Below are 17631 nucleotides of genomic sequence, written 5' to 3'. Positions count from 1 at the left end.
GCTTTAACCCACTGAGCCACCCAGGCGCCCCCCAGACTTCATTTTGATACAAACTTTCTTTGACTTCTAATTGTTCTGAGTTCTATTACCTCATTTCTAAGTTTTCCTAAATGTTGTTTACCCATATGTTGTATCATTTTAGCTTATTTTGAGATAATAGGTTAATTCTGGTCTGTTCTGTTGCCACATCTTTCTGACATGCTTTGATGATCTGTACGGATGTTTATTCTGCTTCTTACTCTCTTATAGTCATTTCATATGGGATTTGACCTCGATATTTTCTGTTACGCTTTTTTTTAAAATATGGAATGCTTCACAGATTTGCATGTCTTCCTTGCATAGAGACCATGCTAATCTTCTCTGTATCGTTCCAATTTTAGTATATGTGCTGCTAAAATGAGCACGTCTGTCACTTGTTTTTAAGTGGAATTAGTTCTTCTGAACTTTCCAATTAAAGCAGCATTCAGAAGAGCTTTTCTAACTCCCAGAACTCCCCTCTCTGTTGTTTTTGTGTATTGTTCAAACCTACGGTGCCTTGCTTTCTGGGAAGACTTTCCTGGGCCCGTCGCCTTCCCCACTGTAGTCTGGTCTTCTCTTACCTATGTCTCTATTGCCCCTGCCCTGGACAATTTTGATTCATTTTCTGAGGTTTTTCCTCTGTGTGTGCCCTGTTCTAGAAGCCAATCCTGGCAGGGCCATTTGGAGCGTTCAAAGAGCCTGAGCCTCTACAGCCCCTTCTGACCTTCTTCCCCCCGGGACCCCTGCAGTCACTCGCTGTCGGGAGGGGCAAAACCTCTCCGGGTTTCAAATGCTGTTCTTGAAATTCCCCTGTCCCTTTGCTTTCTGATGGCTTTGAATCACGGTCCGCTTCTTTCATTATAGTACTTCAGCTACAAGTGGAAGATCCCAGAAATTGTGTCACTGCCATGTGCTCTCACAGTTGGAGGAAAAACAAAGATTATACGCTAGATGCTCAGGCATAAGCCAAGAGTGTTTGGCAACCGAATTTTCTCTAAAAATTAATGGTTTGTAATGTGGTTCAATAAATACTGTAGATAAATAGCAGGTTGACTGTCTCTGTAATTACATCACGAGCCTAAGGGAGTGTGAAGTGTTTGAATATTGCATCTTTGTTTGGAAAATTTTGACTTGATTGTAATTTAGGCACAATTAATTTTTCTTTTAGTTTTCCTTAATATCAATAATAAATATTTAATTCTAAGATATTAATTGAGTAAAGAGACAACATCTTAAATCTTGCGTCGGTCTGTTGAGATCTATATTAAAATAGAAATGAACTGAAAGATGATTTTAAATATCGCTACCTTTTTAGGGGCTGGTTTAGGTTGAAAAATTAATCTTTATTTTTTTTTAAAGATTTCCTATTATTTTATTTGACAGAGAGAGGGAGAGAGAGAGTGGGAGGGGCAGAGGGAGAGGCAGACTCCCCGCTGGGCAGGAAGCCTGAGGCAAGCCTCTATCCCAGGACCCCGGGATCATGACTCGAGACAAAGACAGACACTTAACCAACTGAGCCACCTAGGTGCCCTGAAAAATTAATCTCTAAAGTGAACTGAAAATTCATATTCTGTGGCAAGTGGGGAAAATCAGATTATGAATCATTTATAGTTCATGGTAAATGAAAACATTGGGGAAAAAAGAACAATCTTTTCCATGGAGTATCCTTCCTATTCTTGGGCTTGAATTCCTGGGCTGAATGTTCTGGGACCACGAGCCCAGGGCAGGGGCTTGAACAGAGGTCACTGGGAGACTATTCCTCAAGGGGAATAAAAAAGAATTGAGTATAGGACAGTCATTTGTGGAGCAAGTTATCTGATTGTGACTGTGTGGCTAGAGGGCTCTGGGACTTCTCAGCTACAGCATAGTCCGTGCGGACACCCCTGAGCTCATGGGCACCTGCAGACAATTCCCAGCGCTCTGGCATCTCCCCACCTTGGACTCTGCTTTCTCTCTCGTGCCCTCTGATTGAAGGCTTTCTTTGACACTTAAAGCATGCTTGGAGGTGTGCTGGATAGTAAATAAACAATGGAGAACGGAATTGGTGGGAATATGCTCTACTGAGCTTTCTTCCCAAGGTGGCTCAGACAGCCCCTCATGGAAAACGGAGCACTGTGACGCTAATGAACGGGCACTGACTTTTCTCCCTTCCTTGGTTCATTTTTCTCCCTTGTGCTTCCTGGGATCACCGTCCAAAAAACTATCTTCATTCAAGTCTTTGTCATGGTATCTGCTTTCAGGAGCTCCAAACTACGACATCAACTAATTTTGGTATTATTTCCAAAAGTCTTAAGCCTGATCCCTTATGTCCATTCTGAGGAAGAGGGGCCAGAAGATGGGCAGGCAGAAAGCAAGAAAAGAAAAAAAGTCCATTCAAATGCAAGTTTCTTTTCTCCTTTCTTTTTTAGAGAGAGGGAGGGAGAGAGAAGATGCACAAGTAAGGAGGGGGAGGGGAGAAGGGAGAGGGAGAGAGCAAATTCCAAGCAGGCTGCAGGCTCTGCATAGAGCCCGAGGCAGGGCTTGATCTCACGACCCCTGAGATCACGACCTGAGCCAAAATCAAGAGTCGGAGATTTAACTGACTGAGCCACACAGGTGTCCCCAAATGCAAGTTTCTGATGAGTAAGTGAGACCCCACCTTACAGTGGAGACAAGGGCATTGGCTGGCAGAGTCCCCTGGCTTTAGGCTTAGACTCACCAAACCAGGAGCCTTTGCTGGACTGTGTTCCCCAGTGCACCTCACTTGGCGGTGTGACTTCCCTTGCAGGTCTCCCTTCAGGGGGAGCATACGCAGATCTGTAGATGTGAGTGTTATGGGCTACTAAGCATTTTATTTCTTAGGTTGTTCTGATCTATACATTCGCTTTATGGAAATTTTGCTAACATGAATGTGTTCCTACGTCTCATCATCCCTAGAGTCAGTTTCTGGACCTGTGTCACTGATGTCCGGTACCCTGTGCATGGAGGGTTCTGCCAGGACACGCCTGGCTTGTGCTGCTGCCACACGTGGTGGGCACAGTTAGCGGCTTCGTAGGTGACATCTCTGGCTTATCTTTGCTATTGCAGCGGGAACTGTGAGATGTTGGGGATTTGCGGATCCCAAGGATGGAGATTCCGCCTGCCACTCCTGCAGAGGGAAGCCCACGCCCTCCATGCTGCCGGAAGCGGATGCCTGCTCCTGGGATCTGTGCTGAGTTTTTACTTTATTTTTTTAGAGAAGAAGGTCGTGGGGGGCAGAGAGAGCATCTTAAGCAGACTCCACGCCCAGCACCGAGCCGGACGTGGGGTTCGATCTCACAACCCTGAGATCATGACCTGAGCCAAAAGGAAGAGTAGGACACTCAACCGACTGAGCCCCCCAGGTGCCCCTGTATTTGTACTTTATTATTTTTTAAAATATTTTATTCATTTGATAGAAAGAGAGAGAGAGTAAGCATGGGCAGGGGGGTGGGGGCAGAGGGAGAGGGAGAAGCAGACTCCCCACTGAGAAAGAAGCCCAGCGTGGGACTGGATCCCAGGACTCTGGGATCATGACATGAGCTAGAAGCAGACGCTTAACAACTGAGCCCCGCAGGCGCCCTGGATTTGTACTTTGGAACAGAGGGGGAGGCTACAGTGGGAAGGCTGGACTGAAGATGCCCGTCTGGAGATGAGGAGTCTGGGCCGTGAAGCGAGTGAGTCCGCCAGGTGAGAAGTGCTGAGGGCCTGGCCCCAGGCAGGGAGGAAGGAGAACAGATGGGAGATAAGATAAGAGACCACAAAAAAGCTAGATCTCTGGCTGTTGGATGGATCCTTAGGCATGATTCACAGGGTGGGTAAGTGGGGTGACTCCATTCAACCCTCAAGTTAAGTCATAGAATGAACATCTAGAACACAGTGATATTGAGAAGTTGCTTATTAGAACTTAATACAACATGAATCATGTATTTTCCTCAGGCTTTAAGATACATATTATAAAATGCACTAAGATTTTAAAATCAGCTTTTTTTTTTTTTTTTTGTCAGTCAACCAGCTCTAGGAGGAAATATTTATTTCCTGCTGTGGACTGGATACCATCTAGACTGCCAGAGAAATACCGGCTGTGAAGAATTATCCTGGACTGGTTTAGCATCTCATCCTAGCACACTCACCTGCAAAGCTATGCTGATGAAAGCGGTATCTGGTAGCCACATGTACCCATGAATACTGGAAATGTGCGTACTGCAGGTATATACCTAAGAGTGGGATTGCCAAGGGTTTTGGGACTATTACAGAAGATGGCGGAGAAGTAGCAGCTGAGACTACTTCAGGTAGCGGGAGATCAGCTAAATAGCTTATCTAAAGATTGCAAACACCTATAAATCCAACGGGAGATTGAAGAGAAGAAGAACAGCAATTCCAGAAACAGAAAATCAACCACTTTCTGCAAGGTAGGACTGGCGGAGAAGATTTTAAAATCAGGAGAGCCTGGGTGGCTCAGTCAGTTAAATGTCCAACTCTTGATCTCGACTCAGGTCTTGATCTCAGGTGCTGAGTTCGAGCCCCGTGTTGGGCTCCATGCTGGACATGGAGCCTACTTAAAAAAAAAGATTTTGGGGAAGATTTTATATATTATTTATTTGAGAGAGAGAGAGAGAGTATAAGCAGGGAGGAGGGCCGAGGCAGAGGGAGAAGCAGACTTCCCTCAGGGCAGGGAGCCCAGCCCATGGGGCTCCATCCCAGGATACTGAGAACATGACCTGAGCCAAAGGCAAATGCTTAGCCAACTGAACCACCCAGGTGCCATCCCTTCTCCCTACACAGATTTTAAGATGAAAGTCTATAGCTATATGTCATATGGCACCCGAGAGTGTCACATGTGCCAAAAGGCAAAAGTTACTGCTGGCCGGGGCCGGGGGAGGGTGTGCAAATCCTGCATATTTTCATTTAATAAAGCTTAATCCTTCTTATTATGCTCCCTTCTATTCACATCCATGTGATCCAGACTGGGGCCACCATGGAAGAATCCGCCACTTTGACCACTCTATGACCTGGAGCCTTCTGGAGCATGGACCCCCTCCCCCATTCTCTCCTTTGGTCTAACTGACCCCCCTTAAGGACACCCTGGACCTAAGATTTTGATCTGCTCTGGAAATTGGACTAAGAGTGGGTGTTCACCATCCTTCACGGTGATAAATCAGGTTTTCCCCAAGGTGGGGGGCACCACAAGTTACTATCTCGAGGCAGCCCATGACACGCTTCTGCCGTCCGTGCTTCCTCTTCCTAGAGCATTTCTTGTCAAGCTGGACTTCTTGGCCTTTTCCTTCAGTCATATGGCCCCTTCCGCCTTCAAGGTCTTTTTGCATATACCTCCCTCTCACAAACAACATCCAAAGACTTTGCCCATTTGAATAGGAATAGCATTAAGTTTTTACTTTGCCCAGCTGTGGGCCACTCTGGCTTCCAGATTATCATCCAACAGAGGTTCACAAAGCCTTTCTTGTGCTGGTGCATTTTTTTTTTAAACATCTAAACTTAAGATCTATACTTTTGGCTTCAAAGAGGCTTTCTTCCTGAAATATAATCCTGACATGTAATTATAGAAAAATGACTGATCAGGATCCAAATCCCAGTGAATGAAAACCCAGGTAGTTGGCCCACAGCATAATTATAAAGCTCTTATTCACTGCACAGCACTGAGGGGCCAGCTCCAAGGGTCAAGGGTGAAAGGAGAAGTAACATTTCCTTGACGTTCTGAGACTGCGGATGGTACAATGGGCCCGTGTCTTCTCTGTCATTTCCGGTGTCATTGATTTGCCATCAAGCTCAGGTTGACCGTAATGTCAAATGTGCTCATTGCAATGATGAGATTGATTTCGAGGAGGAACTAGAAAGAGGTGTCCTTGTCTGGACTTGCAGGGATGACTTTCATTTATCTTTGGTCTTTGGCAATTAGAAGAGCAGTGATCTCATTGGTCTCGTAGGTGGTTTAATTCTCAGGGGACTCTTGGGGATGCCCATTTGTGAAAGAAACTGCACAGCCTGCTTCTACTCTGTTTGGATCAATTCAAACACCCGTTCAATCTTAACCACTTAAGTGCTTCTCACAACCACCACGCTCAGTCACAGCCCCAAGCATGGGCCTGACTGTGTTGGGGGATGGGGGATAGACAATAAACAAACACATATAAACCAGAAAACAAGCAGATGGGTTAAGGGCTCTGTGGGGAGTTACAACAGGGGGGAGGGTAAGAGAGACCAGGAGGACTTTTAGATGTGCCAGTCGGGGGCACACATTCCGAGGAGAGGGACTGGGGAGAGCCAAGAGCTAGCTGGAAGGGTGGGCTTGGTGAGTTTGAGGAACAGGCAGAGCTGTGTGCCTGGTGAAGTGTGCACGGTGGACGATGGAGCAGATCCGGCCTGAGAGGGAGACAGGGATGGGTTTTACTCTGAACGTGGCAGCCAGCCTTGCGTGTTTAGGCTGAGAGTAGACAGATCTAATGTTTTTGTTTTTGTTTTTTTAAATCTGCCAGCTGCTCTACTGTAAGTAGACTGTAGAGGGTCCAAGGCAGAAAGCCCCCTGGAAGGTGCTAAAGATCTCTGGGGATCAGGGTGTCCTGGTTCGCCCTGGTAGTGGGGCTATGGCAGGACCCAGTAACGCGCTGCAAGTGGAGAGTGAATGAGGAACAGAGGGGACCCCCGTGGGGATTCCCAGATGTTTGGCTTGAAAATCTGGGTGGGGCGGGGGCGGGTTATGGAGATGGAGGGGATGCAGGAAGGTACCAGCTGTGGGTAAGGGAAGGAAATCAAGGATTCTGCTTGCCCTGTTAAGTCTGAGATAATTCTAGGCATCTGAGTGCCATGCCATTAGGCAGTGGGATCTAGGGATCTGGAATTCCTGGAGGAGGTGAGAGCAGGAGATATGGGGGGTGGAAGAGAGGGATGTCGAACACCCAGCATGGAGAGCCTGGAGACAAGATGGCATTACCCGGGAGAATGTGCGGGAAGAAAGAGGAAGGCGGCCCAGTGCAGACCCGGATATGCTGTCAGGCTCAGAAGGAGGAGAAGGTGGCAAAGGGAGCTGGGAAGGAGCACCTGAAAGATCAGGAGGGAACCTCAGAAACAGGGCCTCCCAGAAGGCGGAGGAAGGTGGTGTTTCAGCAGGAAGGAGCAGCTGCGAGCGTGGCTGAGAAGCTGGTGAGCAAACAAAGGAGAGCCCATTTGCGTGGCGATGGATCTCCTGCCTGACCTGGACACCAGTACCATGACTGGAGTTGTGAGGTCTATTTGCGGTGAGGTCAGGAATGGGAGAGAGAGCAGAGACATTTATTTCAAAGGCAGGTTTGCAGGATAAGAGGGAAGAAAGTGATGGAGCCAGGAAAGGGCATGGGGGCCCAGCCCTTACCGTAACCTCGGGGCTGGGGGCCAGAGCACTGGGACTCTCATTGAATTGGGAGGAGACCCCCACCCTGTCTCCAGCCTGTGGATGTGGCTTCTAGACACCAAGAGCAGAGTGGGGGCAGGAAGGAGGCATGGCCGTGGGCTCAACGGCAGGATTGGATGGTTGAAGGGAGACATTTCAAGCATCCTGGGAAGGTCGCCTGTGATTCCAGTACAAGACCGCCCAGCCGGGGCACATGCTCTTTTGCAGGTTTCTGTCTGCAGGGTCCCCATGACTTGTTTCCACATTACTTCTGGTGATCCAGCTCCTTCCAGAGCCACCGAGCTCCCAGCTCACGAGGGAACAGAAGTGGCTCACTTGGGTGGTTCATCATGGGTTACAAGAAGGAGGAAACTGTTGGTCTGCGCGTCTCCCAGGGAGCCCTGGTGTTCACCTGGAAGGTGTTCCTCGTAGGCAACATGGGGTGAAGGCTCTGCCCACTGCACACATCCCAGCGCTGGCCACGCAGGAAAAATGACCCCCGGGAGCCGGATGACAGAATCCCCTCATAGTGGCAGGGCTCTGAGTTCTTTAGGAATGCCGGGGTCCCTGAGTCTAAAGCTCCCTCATGTCTTTCTATATCCATTTGCCTCTTGATGCTGCTTCACTGTCTTCTAAGGAACTCTGCCAATTTTGTCCCATTCCCTTCTCTAGTTTCTTGCTTCTCTTTCTTTCTTTTTGCTATCATGACTCATGCTACCCTTTGGTGGGGCCCAGTTTCTTGTTTATGTGCTCCAATTCTAGGCCATGAAGCTGGATGACCCAGCGGCATCTGGAGGGACTCAAAGAGTTAAGATGGGTTTTCTCTAGGAGTCCTGTACCGTTGTGAGTCATTTATGACTGCCTTCCCCGGGGTTTTGGAGGGGAAGAGGCAGGGACTAGTTGCTGGGGCTTCGGAGCAGACCTGTGAGGGTTCCTCCATGTCCGTTCCTCATAGTGGGATGCTTGGCAAGTAGCTTAACCTTTCTCAGACAGGGCTCCTGAATATGTTGCACAGGCTGCACACTGCACAACTCTAGACGGCTCCATTCATATAGAAGTCTGCATGAATAGCATCCTATGGGTGTGTTGTGCACAACACCCACAGCCCACAGGCAGCAGCCTGGACTGTCTCCTTCTCTGTAAAACAGCTGATGACCACATAGCAGAGTCCTTGGGGGAATTATGAATTCCACACTCCTGGTCTGTTGCAGGGCACAGGGTGTTGGCTGAACATGTGGCAATATTGTAGGACTGGATGTCAAAAGGCAGGGCAGTGGCCTTTGTCTTTGGACAGGTTTATGTTTTAGTTTGAGAAGCAAGATCAACCCCTTAAAAACAAGCACTGGGAGGGGTGTGACCCTTGGATGGACACAGTGAGCGCCTTGGCCATGTCCCCTCCCCCCTTTACTGCTCCAGGGCAGACTAGCTGGAGTCCCAGCACCAGCAACCAGCACAAGCTCTTCCCCCACAGCTCCTGAGGATTCTGTTTGCCAATCGAACTATCACCTGGGTGCAGGTCAGAAGGGCCAGAGAATTAAAGCCCTGGGGAGCAAATTTAGTAGATGAATGCTGGGAGTTGACGCCTAAATGCCCCAGCTGCCTCACCCTCACTGGGATGGCCCAGGCAGGCATTCCACACTGGCTCTCAGTTTCCCTGGCAGGATGAAGCACCTTCCTCCCACAGGGAAGCTGGCTCAAGAAGGCAGGATCCCTGGTGCTTTCCTCCCCGTCTCATTCCCCACTCCCCTGCCAGCGGACTTGGCACTTCCCAAGCAGCTCCTGGCATTCCAGTTCTGGCCTCAAGGGTGGCTGCCAGGTGCATCCAAACCAAAGGGCCCCTCTCTACTGTGCTCCACAGGCAACCCCGTCACCTCCCGACACAGGGCTTCCTGCAACCTTGCAGCGGACAGACCCGTCACGGCCCCTGCAACCATGCGCCCCTTGCAGGCTGAGCCCATGTCTTCCTCGAGGCTGGAGCCCCAGGACCCGGCATAGCGCGTGGCCCATGGAAGCCCAACAACATTCGCGCCGAGTGTGGTATGGGCTCCTCTCAAGTAGCACATCTCCAGGACGAAAATGATCGGAGTGAACGGCGTTCTCCCACTGCCTACTGGGGAATGTGCTCATCTTTCCCATGGCACGCTCTACCAAGGGATCATTAAAAAGTAAGTCTGCAATTTCAGGCAGATTTCATTACAGATTCTGAAGAAGAGGCAGGTGGAGAATCCTTGCCAAGGAGCTGCCTACTCCTTTTCTCTGAGGACGTGGATGTCCACGAATCGCCAGATCGGGACATCCCCTGCATGTAGCCAAGGTCTTGCTGGAGTGTGTGTGGGTGAACCCCAGGGGTGGAAGCCTGCCTTCCCTGCTGGCACAGCTGCTCCCTGTCACTCGGGCGTTCTCTGGGAGCCAGGTGGCCTCGTGGCCTGGAACTCACTGTCTCGGGGTAGGGGCCGTCTCTGTGGCCACTTTCTCTATAGCTCTATTATTGAAATACCAACCTACCCTCTGATTAATATGAACGCTTGGCACCTGGATGGCAGTTTAGTCCCAGCTTCTGACCATCTGCCTGCAATCACTGGCAGGTCTTCAACATGTGTTTTCACAGCGACCCAGCCCCGGGGTCTCAGCTCTTTATTTTGATGTATGATGGTGCTGACTGGCCTCCCCATGTTTGTCCCTACCCAGGCATCACACAGGTCCTAGAGCAGGTTCCCTGACGGCTCAGCGCCTTCATTTCCTTAACAGGAGAGTGGAGATAATGGAACACACTGTAGGGAGTTACTGCAGGACCAAAGGAGAAAGTCCATTGAAAACTGCATCGCACGGGGCTCACCACCGAGCCGATGGAAGTTATCACTGTGGCTGTCGACGAAGCCATTCAGTTGTGTGCAGGCATTGCTGTTTGCTTTCAGACCCCTGTCACAGTCTTGCATGAATCGTTCCGGACCATCTGGGTGACCTTGGCTCTGAGACACATTTTCAATCAGCTCTCACCCCTTCACCCAGTTCCCACTGATGACCCCTCTCCTCCCAAATCTTGGGGTTTACCCTTCACCCATCTGAGGGCACCTGCCCCAGCCAGCTGGTTCCTCTTTACATCCCTAGCCAAGGCCAGGGCTGACTGTGGGGGGAGGGGGAGGCAGCATAAGGACGGGGGAACTATGAAAACCTGCTGATGTGGGTTGAGACCCAAGTACAGCTCAATATGGGGCCCAAAGCACAAGCTCTAAGAGCAGCAAACCTCTCAGGAGGTGGAAGAATGACCCAGGGAGGGCCCTTGACCCAGCCCCCTCTTTCCTCCTGTCCTCCACAGCTGCCTTTGTGCCTGGATCCCCAACCCAGCCCCGTAATTAACATTAGCCATGGCCTGTCTCCAGTCCATCCTTCACCTAGATGCACCTTCAAGCTTCTTCAGTAGACACTTTTATCACCACGGCTGACATCCCTGACACCCCTGGTCATATGCTCCTGCAATATTTATAGGCTTGTGGATTGCAGATCCTGATAAAGGGAGGAGGGCTAGGGAGGTGCATTGGATGCCAACAAGGCAAAGTTGAGCTGGGCAGGGCTCTGCTCTCGTTAATGTCTCTGTAAATCATCCAATTGCTTCGGGATGCTCAATATTTTCTTATTCATCTCCATTTTTCAAGGGGAAAGTGTTCAATCTGTCAAGCCAATTCTTCATAAATGACTTGTCAGTTGTACCGGCATCAGGCTGAATCTCTGCGGACCTGTGATCATATCAAAGAGCTAGGCAGGCTTGACATGTCATAGTAACACCCTACTTAGGGTTCTAATTGATCAGCAAATACTGGCTGAGCCCTGGTCATGGGCACGCAACCGCTTAGGGGCCATAGCTACAGAGACCAAAGGAATCAGGCCATCCTTTTCTTAAAAGGTCCCTTATTTACTGAAGGAAACACCTCAGTAAGTAATTACATGGTGACCGTTCCCTGCATCAGGGAAGTGTGTCCAGAAGACCTTAGATGGATCTGGGTGGGAGTAGATCACCCATGTGGAGGCTAAAGGAAGACTCTGCAAGAGGATGGGCTTTTTTTTTTTTTTTAATTGTGGTTAAAATACACATGCCATGAAAATTACCATTTTAGGCATTTTCGAGTGTACAGGTCAGTATTATTACATATATTCACGTTGTTGTACAATGAAGCAGTCCACAGAGCCTGTGGATCTTCCTAAGCTGCACCCATGAAACACTAACTCACCATTCTCCCCTGCCCCCAGTCCCGGCAACCATTCCATCTTCTGTCTCTGTGGATGTGATGACCCTGGGGACCTCATAAACGTGGAGCCACATGCTATTGGTGTTTACTTGCTGGCTTATTTCACTTAGCATAATATCTTCAAAGTTCATCCACACTGTAGCATATGTTAGAGTTCCTTTCCTTTTAAAGGCAGAATAATACTCCATTGTAGGAATCGACCACATTTTGTTTATCCATTCATTCATGGATGGACATGTGGATTGTTTCCTCCTCTTCGCTATAGTGAATATCACTGCTATAAACATAAGTGCAAAAAATTTTTTTTAAGATTTTATTTATCCATTTGAGAGAGAAAGAGAGAGAGAGAGCATGCAAGTGTGAGTGGGGGATGGAGAGGCCGAGGGAGAGGGAGAAGCAGACTCTCCAACTGAGCAGGGGGCCCGTTGTGGGACTTGATTCCAGGACTGTGGGATCGCCACCTGAGCTGAAGGCAGATGCTTTACCGACTGAGCCACCCAGTCTCCCCTAAAATGAGTCTTGAAGAAGTAAGATTTCCCTGGCATAGCAGGGGAAAGCAGAGATCAGGTCATGCTGAGCATATGCAAAGGCCCCAGATCATGACAACATGGTGGCTCTGGGATGCTGTGGGGTGTCTGTGTTGCTGGGGTCCAGGCAGGTTGAACAGAATAAGGTGACCTAAGGCTGGAAGCTGAGTGAGCTGGGATCATGACAGGTCCACATGCTATAGAAAGGGCCCCTAGCCACAAGACATCACATTGTGGAAGTTGTAATTTGATGTCATCTCACTCAGGAGTGGAACACATTAAAGTTTTCTGGATCTCAGTGGAGCACAGAAAAGTAATAATTTCTAGAGCTCTTGCTCACCGGTTACTAGCCAAGTGCACTCTCTGGTGGGCTGCTTATAACGCTGGTCTGAAGCTAAAGGAGGATTCAACCCCAAATCCCACTCTATTGTTGGCAAAATTTACCATGACCACTCAGTCCTAAGGATTGCCATGAACTGGGATCCAGTCTAATTCTAAGTGCTCTGTGGTCTTGGATGGGCTAGTTGACCCCCCGGAACTCACTGTTCTTATTTGTTACATGAATGGTGTTGAGGACTTTTAAGAACCCTTAAAGCTCCCAGAAGTCTATGCATTCGTAAATTCTGCTAATGTTGGTGTTAAGTATGCTGCTCGGCTCCCCACAGCCCTGCAAGGATAGGATTCTACAAATCATTGACCTTAGACAAATTGTTTAATCTCTCTCTCTCTGTCTTTGTCTGAATCATCATCTGTAAAAAGAGGTGTTAGAAACAATACCTGCCACTTTTTCCTGCAGGTCATTGGGAACAGATGAAAGGAAGCATTCTGAATCAGATGTTACTGTCCCTTTCACAGTTTATCTCATCAGGGAGTTTTCCCCACCTCTCAGATATCCATATTCCGTGCATATAATTTCTCTGAGCTCTTTTATCACAAGTTTCTGATCTTCCTCTGTGTGTGTGCTTTCTTTCTTCCTTTTTTGGGGGTGGGGGGTGGGGGAGGGAGGAATAGACTCCCCCGCTGAGCAGGGAGCCCAGTGTGGGACTCTTGGTCCCAGTGCCCCACGATCATGACCTGAGCTGAAGGCAGAGGCTTGATTGAATGAGCTACCCAGGCACGCCTTTTCCTCTGGTTCTAACATCCTCCTTGACTTGTTTGCAGGATAAGGTCTTCATGATTCATCAGGGAGGGTCCTCTGGGCCTGAACTGAGGTGAGGTCAGGAACAGGTCAGTGAGGCTCATCCTACTGCCAGCCACATACACTGGCGTGGCCACAGACCCTGGCCCGGCCACAGCAGGCTCTCACCATCTTTGGGACACACCCCACCTTCCCTGACTTCTCATCTTCACTCAAGTGTGTCCCTTCTGGTGAGATGCCTTCCCACCTGGGGCCACCAGAAGCCCTTTCCATCCTTCACATTTTTAGATAAAATTTTCCTCCCCTTGCCACCCCTCCCACCCCCAACAAGACCAACCTGACCATCCAGGAAGACATTTTCTCTCTTCTTTTAGGGAGGATCATTGGTGTTTTGTCTTCTCCTTGTTTACCAACCTGCATGGCCTCCCCTCTGTCTCAGGCGAGTTCTGAGAAACAGGTCCTATGAAGGAGATTTGTGTGTAGGAACTTTTTGGGCAGAATCCTTCAGATCAGCCTCTTAGATGGTGGAGGGGGACACAGCAGAGGAAGCAGAATTTGGCAACAGAAGGCGTTGACTTGTCCGACAGCGACACCGGCCTCTGTCTACCACATGGAGCGCTGGAGCTGGGTGACCCCCTCCGCTTGACCTTCACACCCCATCACCCATCACAGACTGGCCATTGGATGCAGCTGTCCCCAGGTGGGATGCAGCATCTTTGCATGCTGACGGCCTTTGTGATACCTGGAGACTCGGCTGAGAGCCACCATCTGCCAACTCCCAGCAGTTGGGAGAAAGAGGGACTCGGTTCTGAAGCAGGCCTGGAGGGCGGCGGTCCCTGGCACCCAGTCTCTGGCCTCAGCCACCGGCGGGGAGGGAGCAGGTTTGCGCGTGCGCATTTGTCTACCGTAGCTCTAGCGGAGGCCGCCAGGTTGGGGGGCCCTTGGTGAATAGTTGTTACATGAGTGAATAAATCCACAAATGAGCAGCCCAGAGCAGCTGAGCTGCAGTCGTCATTTTGTATTTTTATTTGCAAATAATTTTTTTAGTCCCATCGTTTTTGTTCTCTTTTTAAAATTAATGTGGACAGTTAACTCGAGATCTTCGCTAGTCTCTCCGCCTAGAACTTCCTGTGACAGTCCTGGGAGGAGTCCTAATGTTTATTATGATGGTGAAGTATACACAACATAAAATACTCCTTTAACTGTTTTACCTGTCCAGGTAAGAGGCTTTAATCATGTTCACGTCGTTGTCCAGCTGTGCCCACTGCTCCTGGTGAGAACATTCTCATCCCCAGTTAACACTCAGCACCCATTGAACAGATACTCCTCATTTTCTCTTTCTCCCAGCTCCAGGGAGCTCCTCCGTTCTACTCTTTGTCTCTGTGCCTTTGTGCACAGTGAGTAAGTGGGGTCGTATTGTGTTTATTCTCCCATGCCTGGTTTATATGTTACTCGGCGTAATGTTTTTCAGGTCCAACCTTGTTGTGGCGTGTGTCAGAATTTCATTCCTGTTTAAGGCTGAATAATATTCTCTTGCATGGATGGACCACATTTTGCTGATCTGTTCATCTGTTGAAGGACATTCAGTTGTCCCTTGCAAGCATTTGGCTATTGTGAATCATTCTATGGACACTGGGTGCGAGACTCTGAGTCCTTGTGTTTGATCGTTTTGGGTATATGCCTAGATCCATTTTTAAACAAGAGATCTCTTTCCTTCTTTTCCAGATGTGAAATATTCAGCCCGAGGGAATTAAAGCCTTCCATTGTATATCTGAGGGCTTTTTAAAAAATTTTATTTTTTTTAAACATATAATATATTTTTATCCCCAGGGGTACAGGTCTTTGAATGGGACATGTTAGTGGGGCAAGAAATCCTTTTGGAAATAAGGTCTCTGCTTCATGCCTTCCGCCTGAAGAAACAGCAGTTGGCTTAACACCAGGTTCGTAATACTGGCAAATTTTGGCTCATATGTGTCTATGTTCTTTGGAGGTGGGGCATCTAGACCTCTCATCAGATCTTCATCTCGGAAGCCAATGATCACTTGAGTCTTTCCAACATCACATCTTTCTGATACCGACTCTTCTGCCTTCCTGTTCCACTTAAAAGACACTTATGACTAGAGTGGGAACACCTGGATCATCCAGAATAATCTCCCTATTTTAAAGTCAGCTAATTAGCAGCCTTAATTCCATTTGCAACCTTAATTCCCTCTTGCCATGAAACATAATGCATTTATAGGAGCTGGGCATTCAGACGTGGACATCCTTGGAGGTCCTAGGGCTTCTATAAGGAAGTACCAAACACTGGGTAGCTTAAAACAACAGAAATTTATTCTCTCACAGTTCTGGAGACCAGAGGATGTCCCACGGCTATGTGCCCTTTGAAGGTTCTAGGGAAGAATACTTTCCTGCTTCTTCCAATTTTGGGTGGCTACACCAGTCTTTGGTGTTCCTTGCTTATAGTTCGATCACTTCAAACTTGGGCCAGCATCTTCACATGGCTACCCTCTCTCCTGTGTGCTTTCTTCTTATCTTAAGGACACCAGTCACTGGAGTTAAAGACCATTCTGACCCAGTACGATCTTGTCTTGATTTCATCTGCCGAGCACCTATTGCCAAAGAGTCTCATTCTGAGTTTCAGGGTAGACATGGATTTCGGGGGAAACATCATTTAATTCATGACAGGGGTCCATTATTCTGCCTGCCACAGACCTGAGAGAGGCCCCCAAGTTCAGAGTGATCTTATTTAGATCATCCCACCCCTGGGGCTCAACACCACCCACTGATGAATTTGAGGGAAACCCTAAGAGGCTCACATGTCCCTGATAAGACCACACTCCCAGCTACCACCACGAGCTGCCCATCTTAGCTCAATAAAATGCCCAGGAGACTAGCTTAAGAAAGCATCTGTAATTAGAACTGGAATTTTTTGCTCTGTAGCTGTATGCAGACTTCAGTATCCACATAAATAATCACTGGACAGCTTGGCCTTGTGGTTCTGTATCTCCTCCTTCTCACCTTATCCACTCCCTCCCATGTCCATACCCTTGAGCAGTGGTTCTCAGTTCTGACAGCAGAATTGTTTGGAGAGCTTTTAAAATGAACAGATGCTAGCACCTCATCCCCAGAGGTTCTGATCAATAACCTGGGGAGGATCCGGGTGTTGATAGTGTCAAAACTCTCTTGCACTGCTTCTGCTGCATACCCAGGTTCCAGAACCACTGCCTGGCCCATTCGCTGGAGCTCATCTATAAAATAGATATAGATATAGATATAGATATACCTATCTATATATATACACACACACACATACATACATATTTTAAACACATTTAAAATATATTTATTTTTAAATGTCTCTTAATTTTGCCACTGGGTAGGATTTTTTCAGAAACGTTAAATTTTGATGCATAGCTCTTCTGGATTGTGATCTCCCCCTTTCCCCATATGTTTCTAGCTCACTTCTGCAGCACCTCCAATACCCACCAGGATTGTCCAGTGGTCATCAACAAAGTCCTTATTCCCTTTGTTACATGGCTGAGATCCATGGGCCACTGTTACCATCCCAGTCTTGTGTACACCCTTGTTGGAGGGTATGAGCACAAGAATGACATGATTTGTTGTAAAATTCTAAAGGTCATTCCAGTTTCTGCATGGGAAACTGAGGGTAAGGCCGGACCAGCAACAGGGAGACCAGTAACCCAGGTAACTTGGAGGTCCCTGCAGGAAAGAGGGGGCAGTGTGAGGAATGTTATAGGAAGGAAGGATCATCTAGGGATATGTGGGAAAGGTGGCACCATCAGGACTGACTGGTGGACCAAATGTTTGTTTTGTGGGAAGGAATAGAATCAGGATGAAGATGTGCTTTTTGCCTGAGCATTTGGGTTTACTGTGACATTTGCTGGTATGAGAATAGCATGTTGGACAGGAGAAAGCAGAGGGACCCGGAGTACAGTCTTGGACATGTCAAGTTGGAGAAGCTTATTAGAATCCAAAGGGAATTTTCTGAGTCTGCAAGCTCAGAGGAGAGGCAGGACTGGGAATATGGATTTGGGCCTCATCAGAGGACCAAATGAGATCACCCCAGGAGTCAGTGCAGATAAAGACTTGTGTCCTGAGCTACATGATGGTCAAGAGAAAGGGCAGGATTGAGTTGGAGAGATTGAGAAGGAGCCAAATAAAGGGAAATCTAGGGAAAGCCAAAAAATCCTGGCATCCTAAAAGCTAAAGAAGAAGTTCCACGAAGGAGAGAATGATCAGTTGATCAAATGTCGCAGAGACCTCAGGGCACAGCAGGACTGAGACTTGACCACTGGATGGGGA

General features: G+C 48.3%; 1 non-coding gene across 1 annotated transcript; it reads right to left on the bottom strand.

Moving 5' to 3' along the window:
• Window positions 1-297: 297 nt before the first annotated feature.
• LOC125085326 (U6 spliceosomal RNA) lies at window positions 298-404 on the bottom strand. The gene has a single exon (XR_007122859.1). It is a non-coding gene; the product is annotated as a U6 spliceosomal RNA (small nuclear RNA).
• Between the last annotated feature and the right edge of the window lie 17227 nt (window positions 405-17631).

The sequence above is a fragment of the Lutra lutra genome, chromosome 14 (assembly GCF_902655055.1).
Source record: "Lutra lutra chromosome 14, mLutLut1.2, whole genome shotgun sequence".
NCBI lineage: Eukaryota > Metazoa > Chordata > Mammalia > Carnivora > Mustelidae > Lutra > Lutra lutra.
Note: the sequence above shows the minus strand (reverse complement) of the source record. Positions and strands in the feature narration are given on the sequence as shown.